Source organism: Columba livia, chromosome 9 (assembly GCF_036013475.1).
Source record: "Columba livia isolate bColLiv1 breed racing homer chromosome 9, bColLiv1.pat.W.v2, whole genome shotgun sequence".
NCBI lineage: Eukaryota > Metazoa > Chordata > Aves > Columbiformes > Columbidae > Columba > Columba livia.
The window spans coordinates 25,783,590-25,799,106 of NC_088610.1; the positions used below are offsets into that span (position 1 = coordinate 25,783,590).

Below are 15,517 nucleotides of genomic sequence, written 5' to 3' on the forward strand. Positions count from 1 at the left end.
CGCAGCTGCCCTCACAGCCCATGAGTCGCAGGCCCAAGGCGACGGTTCTGCAGGCAATGCACTGGCAGCAGTCTCAGAGCGCTGCGTGGGACTCCAGCCTGCTGACTGACTTCCACAAGGGTGGGGTGAAAACACTGTAGTTACGTTCCAGTAGTAGCCACAGGGAGGAAATCAGGTGTAACATGGAAGTGCAACCTAGTTTTGCTTAAAGGTTTCATGTGACAGAAGAAGGTACGTGTGCTAACCAACGCACATACTACTAAGAACTGTATTTTCCGTTCAATAGACCTCACAGCTCACACGGGATCACTAATGACTCTTTTTTTGTACCATGCCACTGAAATTCCTGTTTTGCCCAAAAGAGCGAATCTATTCTAGGTTCTGGCCTTCTACAGCTGCACAGGTGAATTTCAGCCTCAAATTGTTTACAAATTTAGAAAGAAAATACAAACAATGTGATTATAAATACAAATGCCTAAATCAGCAAAGCTAAGATTTTTCGGCTAGCTACAATAGCAAAGACTTAAAGAATTCAAGATATCTACAGTGTGGCCTGGGAAGTTATTTTTAAAGATCACATGGTACTATAAATATTTCCCAGCAGGTTGGTTCAACTGCCAGACGAACTGGCCCTATGGAATGGAAAATTAAGTGTCCATTTCATCAGGATTCCTCTAGAAATCAGAATAAAAATATCACCATTTCATTTTCTAAAAATATCCACGTATAGAAAACATTAAAGGCCTTATTTAAATGCCATTCCCTCACAGTGCTCAGACTGATACCAAGAGTGGTGTCTCAGCTATTTGAATCTAGATTCTCTCATTCTCCTCACGAAATATATTTAGTTTTCCACATAGAGAATTTAAATAGGTTTTTTCTTTTTTCCCATGGTCCCTGATTACTTTATCTGTTCACCTTCTGCAACTTTATTCCTTTGCTGTACCTATAGGAATATGCATTAAGTTTTAAAAACTGAAGCTAGGATTTTAAAACCACAATGAATGGAGTTTCTACTTTGATATTAATGCCTCTAAAAGTGGCCCAGTTTTCAAAAAATGCTGAGCACCTGAATTTGTAATTGACTTCTACATGACTTAGAAATATGTGAAAAAAAAAAAAGATGCCAACACGTTAACTTGTTTCCAATTAAAATTAAATTTAATTTTATGCAACCTGATTTGAGCAGACAGGTTAGATTACCTCTGGTGGTCCCCTCTTATGAAAATTATTCTATGATTCAATTAAAGTGTAATTTTAAAACTAGCATGTGAGATTGTCATCTTCAGAAACTTACTCCTTCAAAACAAGTCTACAGGCAGAGAGTATTGCTATTAAATTGGTATTCCAGACTAAGAACACTTATCAGAACTGTTTTGAATAATGAGGAGAAAAGGAAATTCTTACTCCTCCTTACTTTATTCTCAGGCAACTAAACACAGTTCCTGCTCCCTCCGAAGATTATTCATGACAAAATAAATGAATAAAACTGAAGTCTCAGGCAAGTCAAGACTTCGGACAACTCACAGGCAGCACATCTTTCATAATGAACACAAAATATAAGAAGTAGCATCACAGTTTGTCACAGCTAGTTCATGCCTATCCTTTGCTCTATCTTGAAATCACTAGATAGATACATGAAATATAGATACATAAATAAGGAGTTTCAGGTAATCTTTTTGTGTTGTACAGTTAAAGTAACTTGCAGGGAGAAGAAAAACTTTCACATTTAAGTGCTACTGTCTGAAATTGGCTGTAAAAGTATTTGATCACTGGATCACACTGAAGCTGGTGCCACTGTAAGAAAACATCCCCTTTACCCCATGGGAATTCAGTTCTGCAAGGTCGAGATAAGAGGGAATATAAAGAAATGGAAGAAAACAGTGGATTAGAAAAGCATTGTCATATAAATAACAGTTAATTTGGCACCTGGAGCAACAGAGTCAGGGAGGCAAGAAGAAAAGCTTAAATGAAGCCAAAAGCCCAGTCAAATAATTCAGTATTGTGTGTCAACTGAGTAATACATTCACCTTTAGGAAAATCTGTAAACATCTCTCTTAGAGACTTCTAGTAAGTTTTAAATAGCAGCAGGCAGAGTGGGACCAGCATGGAGAGCAATCCATTCTGTATAGCATGCTCCAGGATAGTAAGACAAGACTAGAGATTTGGCAGAAGATTAGACCTGAAGTTAGAAGTTAGTTCACAATCTCAATAATTTGCTTTTGATAATCCAGATCACTGTGGATATTTTATGTACTAGGGGAAGGTTAGCATGAAATATTAGGATATGCTGAATTCTGTTATTAAATATTCTACTAAACATTTAAATGATGGGATGCTCGCATGGATATTAAAAAAAATATATACAATAAAATAAAAATCAAGCTTACCAAAAGAGGTGAATGGAGATGGCACAAGGGAAGAAAGGACTGGACAGTCAGACTGAAGAGGAAAGCAGGAGAAAGAGCCAAACTTTAACCCAGAACAAAGCTGTCATTTTAACACAGGTGAGTCAGACAGTTCCTTAGGAAGCTTACTCTTACAAATAACTCCTTGTGCCAATAAAGTGGAGATGTGAACAGAAGCAAGATGAGTAGCAGAGGTAAAGGGACGGCTTCTTCCAGCCCCAGGGCTGGCTTGCTACTCTACAGTTCTTAAGCTCGTTTTAAAAATTGTAGATAAAACCAGAGCCTGAAGGTCTGGCTTTATAACAACCCAAGCTATTATTCAACGGATTACATAATGCATGTGTCATGAATCGGAAAAGACGCATTAAAAACTTGGGAGTTGGGATTTGATTGATTTATTGTAGTAAATAAACTCTAAGTACCCCATTCCCTCATTGCTATACAAGAATTGTACAAAAAGTCTTAATAGTCTAACAACAAAACTAGGAAGTAGTAAATCAATACTAATTCTGCTCTCTGGTGTTTTCTAGCCTGTTCTACCATACAGAGTAATTAATTGTTCCACTGTAAACAGAGAGGAAAGGAGGAGTAAACATTCCACTTGCAAGACATTGAATATTAACAGTTTATATATTTAAATCTCTTTTCAAATTGTACAAATGGACCTAGACCATCAAATTTCACCAGCAGACAACTGTTCCCTTCAGCTATTAAAATGTTACATCTCTAAGTCATGAGCTAGATTACTTTCTACCATAAAGAGTTAAGACCAGAAACTGAGGTTTTCCTAAATATAGATACCTCTTCACACAGGGACTAGAAGATTCACTTTTCAATTATTTCTGGTGTTTCAATCAAAACCCTTAGGAGAGAGGGTTATTCTTCAGCAGACAAATTGTATGCATCTAGACAGAGGTAAAAAAGTGAACTAATCAAAAACAACAGAGAATTAATTAGGAGTGAATTTTTCTCCTAAACAGAAGGCACACAGACCAAAACACAGAGCTATCACATAAAGAGACTGTGCTTAAGTCTCATATATAGAGATGCCATGGATATTAAAAGTTAGAAAGATGCTTTTTAAGGCAACAAAAAAATGTACATGCTTCATCAGGTTTGACATTCTACCCGATTGGGTGAGTTTCTTACACTGAGCCATCTAGTCTGGATTTCTGATCTGCACCAAGATGTGCAGTTAGTTTTCTTCCAACACCAGTTTGTCACCCACTACACAGATCCAGAGGTGGCTGTTCACAGCTGTTTGTTACACAAACAGGACTGTTCAATGCTGAACAACTACTGAAAGAAATCCAACAATTCCAGTCTAATGTAAATATTTAGATGTATTGTATCCAACTTTTCATGACACTTACTTACGAAGCTAATTTGAAATATAATGCCATTTGGTAGAATATAAAAATCCTAAAAATTGCACACAATCAAGACTTTGGTCATGAAGTTAATAGTAATAAAGCCAAAAGTAGTCCTGGCCATTCAACACAAGGACCAAAAAATAACTAAGATTATATAAAAATCAAAGTTAGGTTGGAAGGGATGTCTGGGAGTCATCTGGTCCCAAGACTGGTTCCAACATTGACGTTAAAGCATGTTGCTTAGGGGTTTGTACAGATAATTTTGAAATTCTCCATGGGTGGAAACTATACAGCCAGTTCATTGGTTTGGAAAGCTTAGTTTCAAATTTATTACCAATCTGTTTCAGTAACTTGATTACTGGAGTCAAGAATTAACTTGTCAAAATAAGTGTGTAAGCAGCAAACTGGTATTATTTTATCTGGACATTGTGACAGGTCCCTGTATTTCTACTGTGTTGTCTATTAACAGTAAGTTAGTAAGAGACAAATTGCTTCATACAACACAGTTTCTACAAACCTCAAGTCAGAATTCAAGTATCAGGTGCTGTAAGAACATTTTGCAAGCATGTTTACTGGCCACTTGACATATGCCCTAGATCAGGAACTGATACAAATTTACATATGCTGACTTAAAGCTGTAGCATTTGTTTCAAGTACTTACTGAGAGGGAACTAACACACACATTAGCCTCTCTAAATACATGTTTTATAACAATTTGTTTCCCGTGTTTAAAAGAAAAAAAACATCAATCCCTGTGTTACTCCGACAGTTAAAAACACTTGGGGAAAAAATACCAAGTCGGAAAAATTTAGCTTGTCTGAGTAGGTTTCACAGACATTTTTCTAGTTTAATTACGACACCATGTACACATCCCTTTTTGAAGAAGCAGCTAAGAGTCATTTCCTCTTGGCAATAAAGCAATATGTCAAAATACACTTGTTGTAAAATAAAACCATTTTCCATCCCCTTTCGGTTCTTATGGCCAGATTTTTTTCATTCCTAACTATGTATTGAAGTGTATTTTCAATGACTCCAGTGGGATTACATTCACATATCACATAGCATGAGTAAAATCTGCATCAGACAGAAAATTACACAGATTTTTCCCAGTTTCTAACCTCTACAAGAATATGTTTAAACATCTTACAATCTGATGCAAACAAGGTGACAGAAAAATTACAACATTTCCCATCTGAATTAAGTGAAGCACAAGAAATGAAGAATTATACTGTGTCAGTATATAAATATTTAGGTATCCAGTACCAAATGATGCAACCCACAGTCCCCAACCTAGGTAGCTAAGCTTCTCATATCATATATGAGACACACATCTCAGCCTAGGATTCACAAAAGTTAGACATTAACTACCGTGCAGAAAACACATATTAGAGATAAACTGAAGACTTATGCTAGTTTGATGGATGATGGAACTGCAATTCAAGACAAATATTATAATACTGACAACAAAAATATCAAAGGCATACAGAAAATACCAGGAGTGAAAAGTTAAGCCAAAAACCCAATTACATTTTCAAATTCCCTGGAAGATACAGGCAGGCTTTAACTTTTGCCAGCAAATTGGGGGCTATATGTAATTACATCTATACTAAGGCACGTCCTGCTCAAAACCATACCCAGAATACACAGGAGACAAGAAAAATCTGAAACATCTAAATTTCATAAGACACAATTGCTTCCAAGATGAGAGATATCTCAGTAAGAGTCCAGAAGAGTGGCCATTACCAGCCAATCAACTGAAATAAGTATGAAACCACTCATATTTTTTATTGCAACTTCAACAAGCTTAAATACAATTATAGGCTGATAAGCATGCTACTGACTTTACAAGAAAAACAAAACAAAACATACCACTCTGTAAAATACTTACTCCACAGAACCTGTTCCTGTTTCACTCTGACTGTGTAGTGAAGATACGTTCATTAAATACCATTTTCTTATTATTACCCTTGTTTTCTCGTAAAGTTCCACCAGGTGACCTAAATGAGACCTAAAAAAAGCAAAACAAAGGAGAAAAAAGAGGAGAAAATCAGAAATTTATAGTTGGTTTAATAGCTCCATAAACTTTTTGTGCAGGAATATCTGACCACAGACTTCAATTCTTGTCAAATACTACAGTACCATATTCGCATTACACAATCCAATACTTAAATGAATGTCAAATCCTCAAATGTCAGGTTAACAGAAAAAGGAAAAATATATGTAGAAGATGTCATTTATTTTAACAACGCAGGTATCATAATAACAAATTACATAGTCAAAAACATTTTTTAGCTGCTACAAGTATTTCTAAATTTTTGTATACTCAGTTCGGATCAGATGAACAGATGTCCATTGTAAGTAAAGACAAAAAAAGGGACAGTGGCTTCACTCTCCTAACCATATCTTCTCATTTACACTTGGCTATAAGCTTATTTTGTTGTTTGTTGTTCTGTTTGGGTTTGTCTGGTGTTGGTTTTTTGGGTTTTTTTGGTGTTTTTTGTTTTTTTAAAGAGTGTAATGTCATCTGTAGTTCTATCACGGAGAATCTGAGTTGATGACACAAGTGACCCCATCATCCTATTCGTCTTTCAACTTGTGAAACAGCAGGAGAAAGGTTCAGGTCTCCTCTTGCCAACATCCTGCAGATGTACAGGACAAAATATCTCCGCAGAGCAAACACATCATCTCCGTTCAGCTTCACCTCGCAAAACAGGCTCTCAGCAAAGTGAAATAAAGAAAAACAAAAAAACAAACAAAAAAAATCACATAAAATTAAAACCCCCTTGAGAACAAAGCAGTGCTATCAGCTTGTACTGATATTATCTCCAGGTTTGTAGGCCAAGCCACAAAACACAAGCGTGTAACTACACTCCTCCTGCCATAAACAATTCTTTTCCTACAGCACACTAGGCAGTCCACACTTGCTTGTAGGAACTCAACGCAGCACAGAGATCAGAACAAGAGCTGTTACTCCCTCACCCACACAGAGCAGAACCTCTCTAGAGATCAGCATGATGAGCACAGGGAAGCAACTTAAGAGTTCTTCAGTGGCTTTGAGAGAAAAATGGTTGCTGCCCCATCTGCTTAAGTCTGGAAAAAAACAAGTTACTGCTCTATGCACAACTTTTTGAAAACAGCCTTGTGGTGCATAAAAGTACGAACTTGTCCAGGAATCTCTCATGACTAAAACCTACGAGCCTACAGCAGGCAACAGCCAAAATGGAAGACTAGAGAAAAATGAAGGCAGCCGTACACTATTTAGAAATTGTAAGGACAAAGGAAGCACGAATCTCTTATAACCGACGCTAAAGCACCAGTTTGGCATTAATGTTTTATAGCCATGTCAATACCTGTGTTTATGGAGTCAGAAAAAACAGAAACAAAAGCCAGGGGCCGGAAGGCAGGAGCTTGGGAGAGGCTGTGAAATGCATCATACTGTAGATACAAAATATTCATTACTTCCACCCGAGGAAGCAATCTTTCATGATGTGTGGCCTCTCAAAAGGGGGAAAACAATCTGCATCTGAAGTACCATACCCTGGGCAGAGGCAGGTTGTTATTTTAACTAAAAACTGGATATCTCAACCTTCTCAAGGTATCTGCCAACTAGTCAGGTCATGACAAATCAGATGGTGGGAACCTAACACACCACCCCAAATTCACGGGAAACCTATCAGCACCAACATAGCCAAGACCAGTGTTTTGAAATTGCACATATGCCACTGCTGGTGCATATGATATAAATTTACCCTAACAAGTGCCACCATTTCCACAGAGGTTCACAAACTACAGAGAAGTCTCCCAAATGCAACAGCGGAACCACAGGCAAAATGCACAGTACTAATTTTCTAGTATCAGCACTGATACCCTGGAAAAAACGGTGACGCTATTTGTTCTCTATACCACACTCTCTACCCATATTAAATGGGAACAAAGCATAACACAGATGTGTTGCCAGATTTGTTGACTAAGAGTACATTTGGGAAAAAACAAATAAACAAACCAACCCACCAAAAAGCCACAACACCAAACAAGGCTGACACCAAAAAAGGAAAAAATAAAAATGCACTTTGTAAAATAACTCAAGTACCAGAATACAAAGCAGGCAGTCATATTAGTGCTGCAATTTCTGCCTCAAGACTCCTTCTATCTCATTCTTTCCTTTCTGTTCACACCACATAGTGCAAACTGTGACCAGGAACAGGAGACGGCTGCTTGGCTCCTATCATGCTTCAAATCATTCCTATCTCAGACAGAGTCAACCTCCTGCACTGCATTCACCTCTAAGGCACTGGTGAGGCAAGGAGAGCAAATGCTTCCTACACCTTATTCAGAATTTGGTGAGAAATAAATGTGTATTAGCACACTAGGCCACACACTAGCATTCAATTTGAGGGTTAGGCACACACATAAATCCCCCCAAATATCTAGGGTCCACAAATCGTACACATTTAACAAGCCAGCACATTGTGAATGGCTCCTGTCACAGTTCCTGTGTTCTCCACAGTCTCTTGCTTGCTAGACTTCTGCTCACTTCCCTACAGACCTGTTGTTTTTCCCCTTTGTTCTCACAGCAGTTTGCATCTCCACTGCAATTCAGACATGACATTGACAATAGGCTTCCTGTTGGCCCTCTGCAACCAACTGTACACAGCATAGCCAGGGGAATGGCTAGCTCTTCAGACCCTAACACATTTCTGATATATACAGACAAACTACTTGTTACTGGGGGTCCTGGTGGACAACAGGATGACCATGAGCCAGCACTGTGCCCTTGTGGCCAGGAAGGCCAATGGCATCCTGGGGTGTATTAGAAGGGGGGTGGTTAGTAGATCGAGAGAGGTTCTCCTTCCCCTCTACTCCGTCCTGGTGAGACCACATCTGGAATATTGTGTCCAGTTCTGGGCCCCTCAGTTCAAGAAGGACAGGGAACTGCTGGAGAGGGTCCAGCACAGGGCAACCAAGATGATTAAGGGAGTGGAGCATCTCCCTTATGAAGAAAGGCTGAGGGAGCTGGGGCTCTTTAGTTTGGAGAAGAGGAGACTAAGGGGGGACCTCATTAATGTTTATAAATTATATATAAAGGGTGAGTGCCATGAGGATGGAGCCAGGCTCTTCTCGGTGGCCAACAATGATAGGACAAGGGGTAATGGGATCAAGCTGGAACACAAGAGGTTCCGCTTAAATTTGAGAAGAAACTTCTTCTCAGTGAGGGTGACAGACACTGGAACAGGCTGCCCAGGGGGGTTGTGGAGTCTCCTTCTCTGGAGACATTCAAAACCCGCCTGGACATGTTCCTGTGCGACCTCACCTGGGCGTTCCTGCTCCAGCAGGGGGATTGGACTGGATGATCTTTTGAGGTCCCTTCCAATCCCAAACATACTGTGATACTGTGATACTATAAGCATTAGAAACAAATCCTTCATCACAGGATGACAGTGTGCAACTTTTTTTTTCTAGCTAACCAACCTTTCTCATTTTTCAGAACAGCAGCACAAAGGTTGCAGAGTAACTGCAGATCAGGTCATGGTCAGCCTTTCCTATGACAGTACACTTTCTACCTTTAAAGCATGAGTGGAAAAGTTTTCAAATGCTAGTAACTATATTACCTAACAGACGAAGGTACAAACTCCGCTGGCCTTCTAACTACTATAAACAGCTAGTGAGAACTCCAACAACATAAGAAACCTGCAAGCGTAATCTCTAGGGACAGAGTAAAGATCACAAAGATTTGCAGCAACTGCTTCAAGCAGTGAACACAAGCTGGACTCCACAACGAGCACACATCCTTTCCCCACTGCATCTCTGTGGGAACATAGGAAAAATAGAACTGTCACCTGGATGTCACCAGCAGGACCTCCTTCATGGGTCTCTGCGGACTGTGAGCTCAGCCAAAAACACAATGCCAAACCACTCTGAGCACCTGCACCACTTCTACAGAAAATACCACCAGGGATCTCACAGAAATCCTATTTTGCTTCAGCTTGCAACTTCTACACAAGAAGTTGTATTTTGCAAAGTAACAATTTTTGTGAATCCTTTCATTACACCTTTACTACATAGATACTTCTCTTACGTGAATCACAACTGTTTTAAAAAAACATTAGCAATCTCACCAATTCAGGAACTATGAAATTATGTGGTGGCTATCAGAATGCCTGTGACAGTACAGTAGAACCTTCTACAGTTTTATAGCTGCCCTCTATATGCTTTATGGTCACAGAAACACTTATGAATGTATGACCAAAAAAACAAGGACCACATATATGTATGTATGTATGTATGTATGTATAACAGAAACAATGATAAGCCAGGGAACTAGGCTGCTCACAAAAGAGAGGGAAAAAAAATTCATAAGCTATGTAAGATGCCACATAGAAATTACTGGACTAATTGTGGCCCTACGGTCTTCTACTCTATAACAATTTCTAGACTCAGCAGACAGACTCCTCTGTGAATTCAGCCAGAGCACACAAAGAAACCGTTTGTTACAGAGGACACTCCGGGTTTGCTTTAGGATAAGGAACTGTGATGGGGTTGAATGACATGATATAGCAGTTTATTGAGTATCTTTTTCTCTGCAAATAAATCTCCGACTCTGGAAGAATGCTCTGAGGAAGGCATCAGGACAAGCGCTGAGAGCACTAGCAGATGCTTTGGACAGCGATACATAGAGAAACATACAGCCAGGGTATTTTATAGCTTTTGGCTCATATCTTTAGCTATCTCAAAGCTGTCTCCTGCATTTCATGCTCTCAATAGCACTGAAGAATGCACAAGTGAATGTCAAGCTGAATTAGCTGCTGTAGCATCCACTCAGCAACAAAGAAACTCAACATTTCATCGACTCCAAGACAAGAGGATTAACCATCAGTAAATACACTAAATATCTTCAAATGAAAAAAATACTGAGAAATACAAAGAAACATTCTTTTCCCTCCTTCATCAGCCCTAAGTTTCAACAATAACAGGCACAAAATTCTTCAAGAACTTTTGCTATCAGTAATTAAGCCATTACAACCCAAGTTCAGGAATTAAAACAGTGAGAAAAAGAACCTGCAGCAGCACGTGTTTGGCTAAAACACGGCAACTTCCAACTTCTAACCACACATCTTAATGCAAATGTTGAAAATGCAAATTAAAGCCTGAATATGAAAAAATAATTTCTATATATTGCATAGCACTACACACAGACCGATCCAAACAGCAGATCTGTACAGAAGCATCACCCTAACTATGCAGTGCCCACGGTCACTTCAGCAGCAGGCACCAGTTTTGACCTTTTAAAGGTGGCATTTATTTCTGCACTAATATCAAGAAACAAAATATTTCATTGATATGGGCAGCATACTGTTATACACACAGCATTGTTCTTCCTCGTGTTCTACTTTCACAGATGTTGGTGGTTGGTCAAAAACCAACAGTATCCTTTAAAAAAAAAAAAGCCTCAACCTTTTCTGAAATGTGACACGTTAAAATGCAGAAAACAATTGTTCATGAAACCAGCCTATCTCATACAAAATCTTTTTAACCAAAACAAAACAGGCATATAGCTACAAGCTCTCATCACATGAAAATAACCCACAGAAAAAAAAAAAAATCCACCACACAAAAACAAACACCACACAAGCAGAGACAGAACTGTAAAACACCAAACTCTATGCCAAATCAGTTGCAAAAAGAGATCTATCAGTTTACAAGCTTTCTTTTTCCTCTCTTAAAATGAAGAAAGACCACAAAGAATTTTCATGAATAACTAAAAAATGTAGGTCAGTGTTTAATTTAAATGGGTAACAGTTCAAAACATGATTTGAAGCTAAATACAGTTACGTGTCTTCATTAAGAAGAACTCGATACCATAATTACATTTATCCAGTAGGTGATTCAGAGCAGGAGCTCTGTACTCAACTGCTATGAATCACCCTCCAGTGAAGCCACGTTCACTCTGCCCAGAGCGAACCTCTGTGAAACCCCCTTCAGTGCCCAACAGGCTTATTTAACAGAAACTTATACTCACACAAGCACATACTAATACGCTTTACAATAAATTGGGCTAGGGGAGGTTTAGATTGGGTATTAGGAAAAAATTCTTCACGGAAAGGGCTGTCGGGCGTTGGAACAGGCTGCCCAGGGAAGTGATGGAGTCACCATCCCTGGAGGAGTTTAAAAGGTGTTTGGACGAGGTTCCCAGGGACATGGTTTAGTGCCAGAGTTGGGTTACGGTTGGACTTGATGACCCTGAGGGTCTCTTCCAACTGAAATGATTCTATGATTTTTTTTTTCCTTGGTTACACACACCGCTGAATTCCTTTCAGCTTAGAACTGTAGGACAATACTAAAAAGATCCTGCAAGCTTTCATCAACTCTTGATTTTGAAAATACTGTTTTCTAATAGGGTATCAGTTACTGACATTTAAATTTAATTTGGGGAGGGGGAGATGATCCCTCCTTCATAGTGATCTCTCCTGATGGCATTCAGGGTTAAGTCACCCAGTAATCCTCCTACTCGCTGTAGTTTAGAAGTCAATATGATTGAAGTTGTGAGGCAAATTACAAACTTTTGTGTTTACAATACAGTCAATAAAAGAGCAAAAGGCTTAGGATTCTTACTGGCACTGGAAAATGAAGGACCTCCAACTAAAGGAGCAAAGGACAGATGGTTCCACATGACAAGGGATCACCTGCACAATTTAGGATCGACAAACAAAAACCTTGTTTGTTTTTATTGTCCCACAATGATTCAACTGTTTTTCTTCTGCTCTGCCACCTTCAAAAGAAATGCTCCTGGGCAAAACAGAGGGGAACACACCACTGATACTGAAGCTTAACAAACAAAAAATACTATAGTAGATGGCAATTTTTTCCACTCTCATTCTGCTAGGCAGCCAATCATTCTGTGATGTCAATATGCTGAAATCAACATTAGCAAAGTCTGTGTAAGTGGGAGACCCTACAAATGAGCTCAGTATTACACAGGGCTGGTTGCCAGTGCCAATAACTTATAACAACAGCTGCAGAATACCAAAACATCCTAGGAGAGATTCTGGGCTGGAGAATGTACTAGATCTGAGAGCATTCTCTAGTTCAAAAGCACAAAGTTCTAGGCTGAGTGTGATCATTTTATAAGAACAGCAGTGTTTTTATGACTTCAGATGACTCACGAACAAGTGCTTATATTTGCTTTATATTGATGCATAAACAGAGTCAAATGAGTAATGCTTTCCAGCTCATCTCCAGTTCCAATCCAGTTTAGGCCACAAGTGATTACCCCATTGGCTCAGTAGCTCCAAAGCTGGTGACAAGAAGAGGAATAGTTCAGATTGAACACACTCAGCCAAGTGAAGATGTAAGTTCCCCCATCTCCTCCCAGAGCCCACAGATCACTTACACCTCCAGGCCAGTGTAGCAGCTTTTCTAAATCTGGTTCACTAAATCTGGTTTACACAAGTGAAGAGTCAGAAGCCATAGTCACAGAGCAGTGCTCCTCTCCCAAGAAATCCATAACTATATGCGTACACACATGCAGACACACACAGGGTATGAAGCTCAAAGGCTTGAGGCTGAGCTAACTTAACCACCGAGCAGTAGTTCAGGCTGGTGCAAACAAATCCGCCACCCTGTACAAGCCCTTGTGACATCTACAGAGATGTCTGCAAGAGCTAATGAACTGCCAGTCAACTGGTCTGCAATCATACCACTAAAATTAATCCTTCAGAATAGTAGTAGAAATTGCAAGCAAGAATTTTAAAAAAGGGTCTGCATGGATTTTCATTACATTTAAAGCAGTATTTGAAAGCAGAAGTCTTGAAGAAGGGGGCATTAATTGTTAGCAGCACAGCAATCCCTGTACCAATGAGATGTCAGTGTAGCACCGGCTTTTTCAGTCCTGTATCACACCACAATTATGCCTCCTACTTTTGTTTTAAAACCTACTTTTGAAGCTAAGTTAATTTTGGGTATAACACAGAACACAAGGACTCGTTATGGAGCAAAACCACCTCCACGCCATTTTTTCATAAAGAAATCTTACATTCATTTAACAAGCTCATAGTCATTTTTCAGACGTTCTAAAGTTTATGTAAAGTTCTTCTCCATTATTTCCCTCTGATTGGCTTGAACTCTGAAAGACTTAAGGTGCATAGCTCTCGCTGACTAGACATTTCCTCCCAGTTCAGGATACCTGAATACGGCCCTTATTGTTGATGCATTTTCTACTCACCAGTGTGTCATAGATACAAAAATGCTGCAAAACCCCCTACTGATGGCACCCAAAAGTTACTAAATTAATAAACATTTACTTGCATTTTAAACAGAGAAATAAAGTACTGTGTCTTCATCTTGTCTCTCCAAAGATCTTATCACAATTATTTAGTTACTTGAAACATTATTAATAGGACTACTCATTACTTCTGTTTCTTGTTATCTCTTCTGTGTAGTCTGGTTTCTTCACTGCTTTCACATGCTGATGTTTCACTTCCCATTCACACTGTTAAATGCCATATATGGTGAAACTATGCACATTTACTTCTCTACTTAGTTCCCAAATTCTACTTTTTGTTGTGTGCTTATTTAATTTTATGTAAATGAGAACACATTAGTAGAGTTAAGCAAGACTAAACAATTTTTCAGTAATGGTTATGAGCCCTTTTGTGAAGCGACTTCCCACTATGTTCCAGATACCTACGTCTGTGTTCTTTATGATTAAAACAAACTCCAAAGGGTGGATAAATATCAACACTATTTCATCACCAGTAAAATATAATAAATGTAGTAAATACTAAATATAGTATTATAAATATTGTAAAGTAATCACTAACAATATTTCTTGTGATGAAAGAAGAATTCAAGCATCTAACAAACAGAGTTTACCTTCAGCTACACCCCACACTCAGGAGCAAATCTATCAGGCTTTTTAGGTAATGAAACACTTTGCATTTTAATTTGCTCTTACTCTCTCCTCTGTCACGTAGTGAGACTTCTGTTGCCTCCTACTCTAGTGCTGAAAACTCAGGGTATTATCAAAGGACTTGCATGCTCTATGCCAGAATGTGCAAATTCAGATTCTCAGTGTGCGTATGGAAACCCTGCAAGAACCTCAGCTGCGTTTCAGAACAGAGATGGAGAGCATCACTAGTGGAATGTGGAAGCAAGATGAGCAGAGTTTGAAGAAAGCAAGGACAGCCACCCTCCTGCTCCTATTAGCTGCTCAACAGCAAACCTGATATGCATTTAAAGGGGTGAGGAAACACAGGCAAAACTGAACAGAAAACTTAATAGCAAGCCTGAATGCAAATCTGGGGTTTGAGTTTTATTCTTGCACTACCTCTGAAACACTGAAATGACAGAAGCTTTATGATACCCCTATTCCTTCTAGCCCTTATGTATGAATTTCAGATTGGCAATACAATGGCAATCCATGCACAGTTTGAAATATAGAATGTATCTGGGAGTGATTTTGAAACCAAATTTTCTATATAAAATTAAAAAATCAAGTTCCCAGGTTCTAATATAATCTTTTGCATTAATATTATATTTATAGCAAGATTATTTTACCCCTTCCATTAAATATTTTTTCATTAGTATCATAAAAGCTGCAATGCAATATATATTGGTAGACTGTCTCCCGTAATGCCTCTTTACATAAAAGTTCTATAATCTTCTCATTCATGTGGTACATCCATTATTTAAAAAGAAAAAAGTGTGTGTCTACCAAAGCTTCTGTCTTCTTAGAGCTGA

At 38.7% G+C, this 15,517-nt stretch overlaps 1 protein-coding gene across 8 annotated transcripts in view; it reads right to left on the bottom strand.

Moving 5' to 3' along the window:
• Window positions 1–15,517, bottom strand: part of PIK3CB (phosphatidylinositol-4,5-bisphosphate 3-kinase catalytic subunit beta) — a 91,766-nt gene that overhangs the window by 43,496 nt on the left and 32,753 nt on the right. For 5 of the 8 annotated variants that reach the window (XM_065074378.1, XM_065074384.1, XM_065074382.1 and 2 more), the window contains one exon: window positions 5,670–5,789. The gene's annotated coding sequence lies outside the window, so the exon portion shown is untranslated. Of the gene's footprint in view, window positions 1–5,669; window positions 5,791–15,517 lie in introns of all 8 variants that reach the window. The other 3 variants (XM_065074379.1, XM_065074383.1, XM_065074381.1) reach the window with 1 other exon arrangement.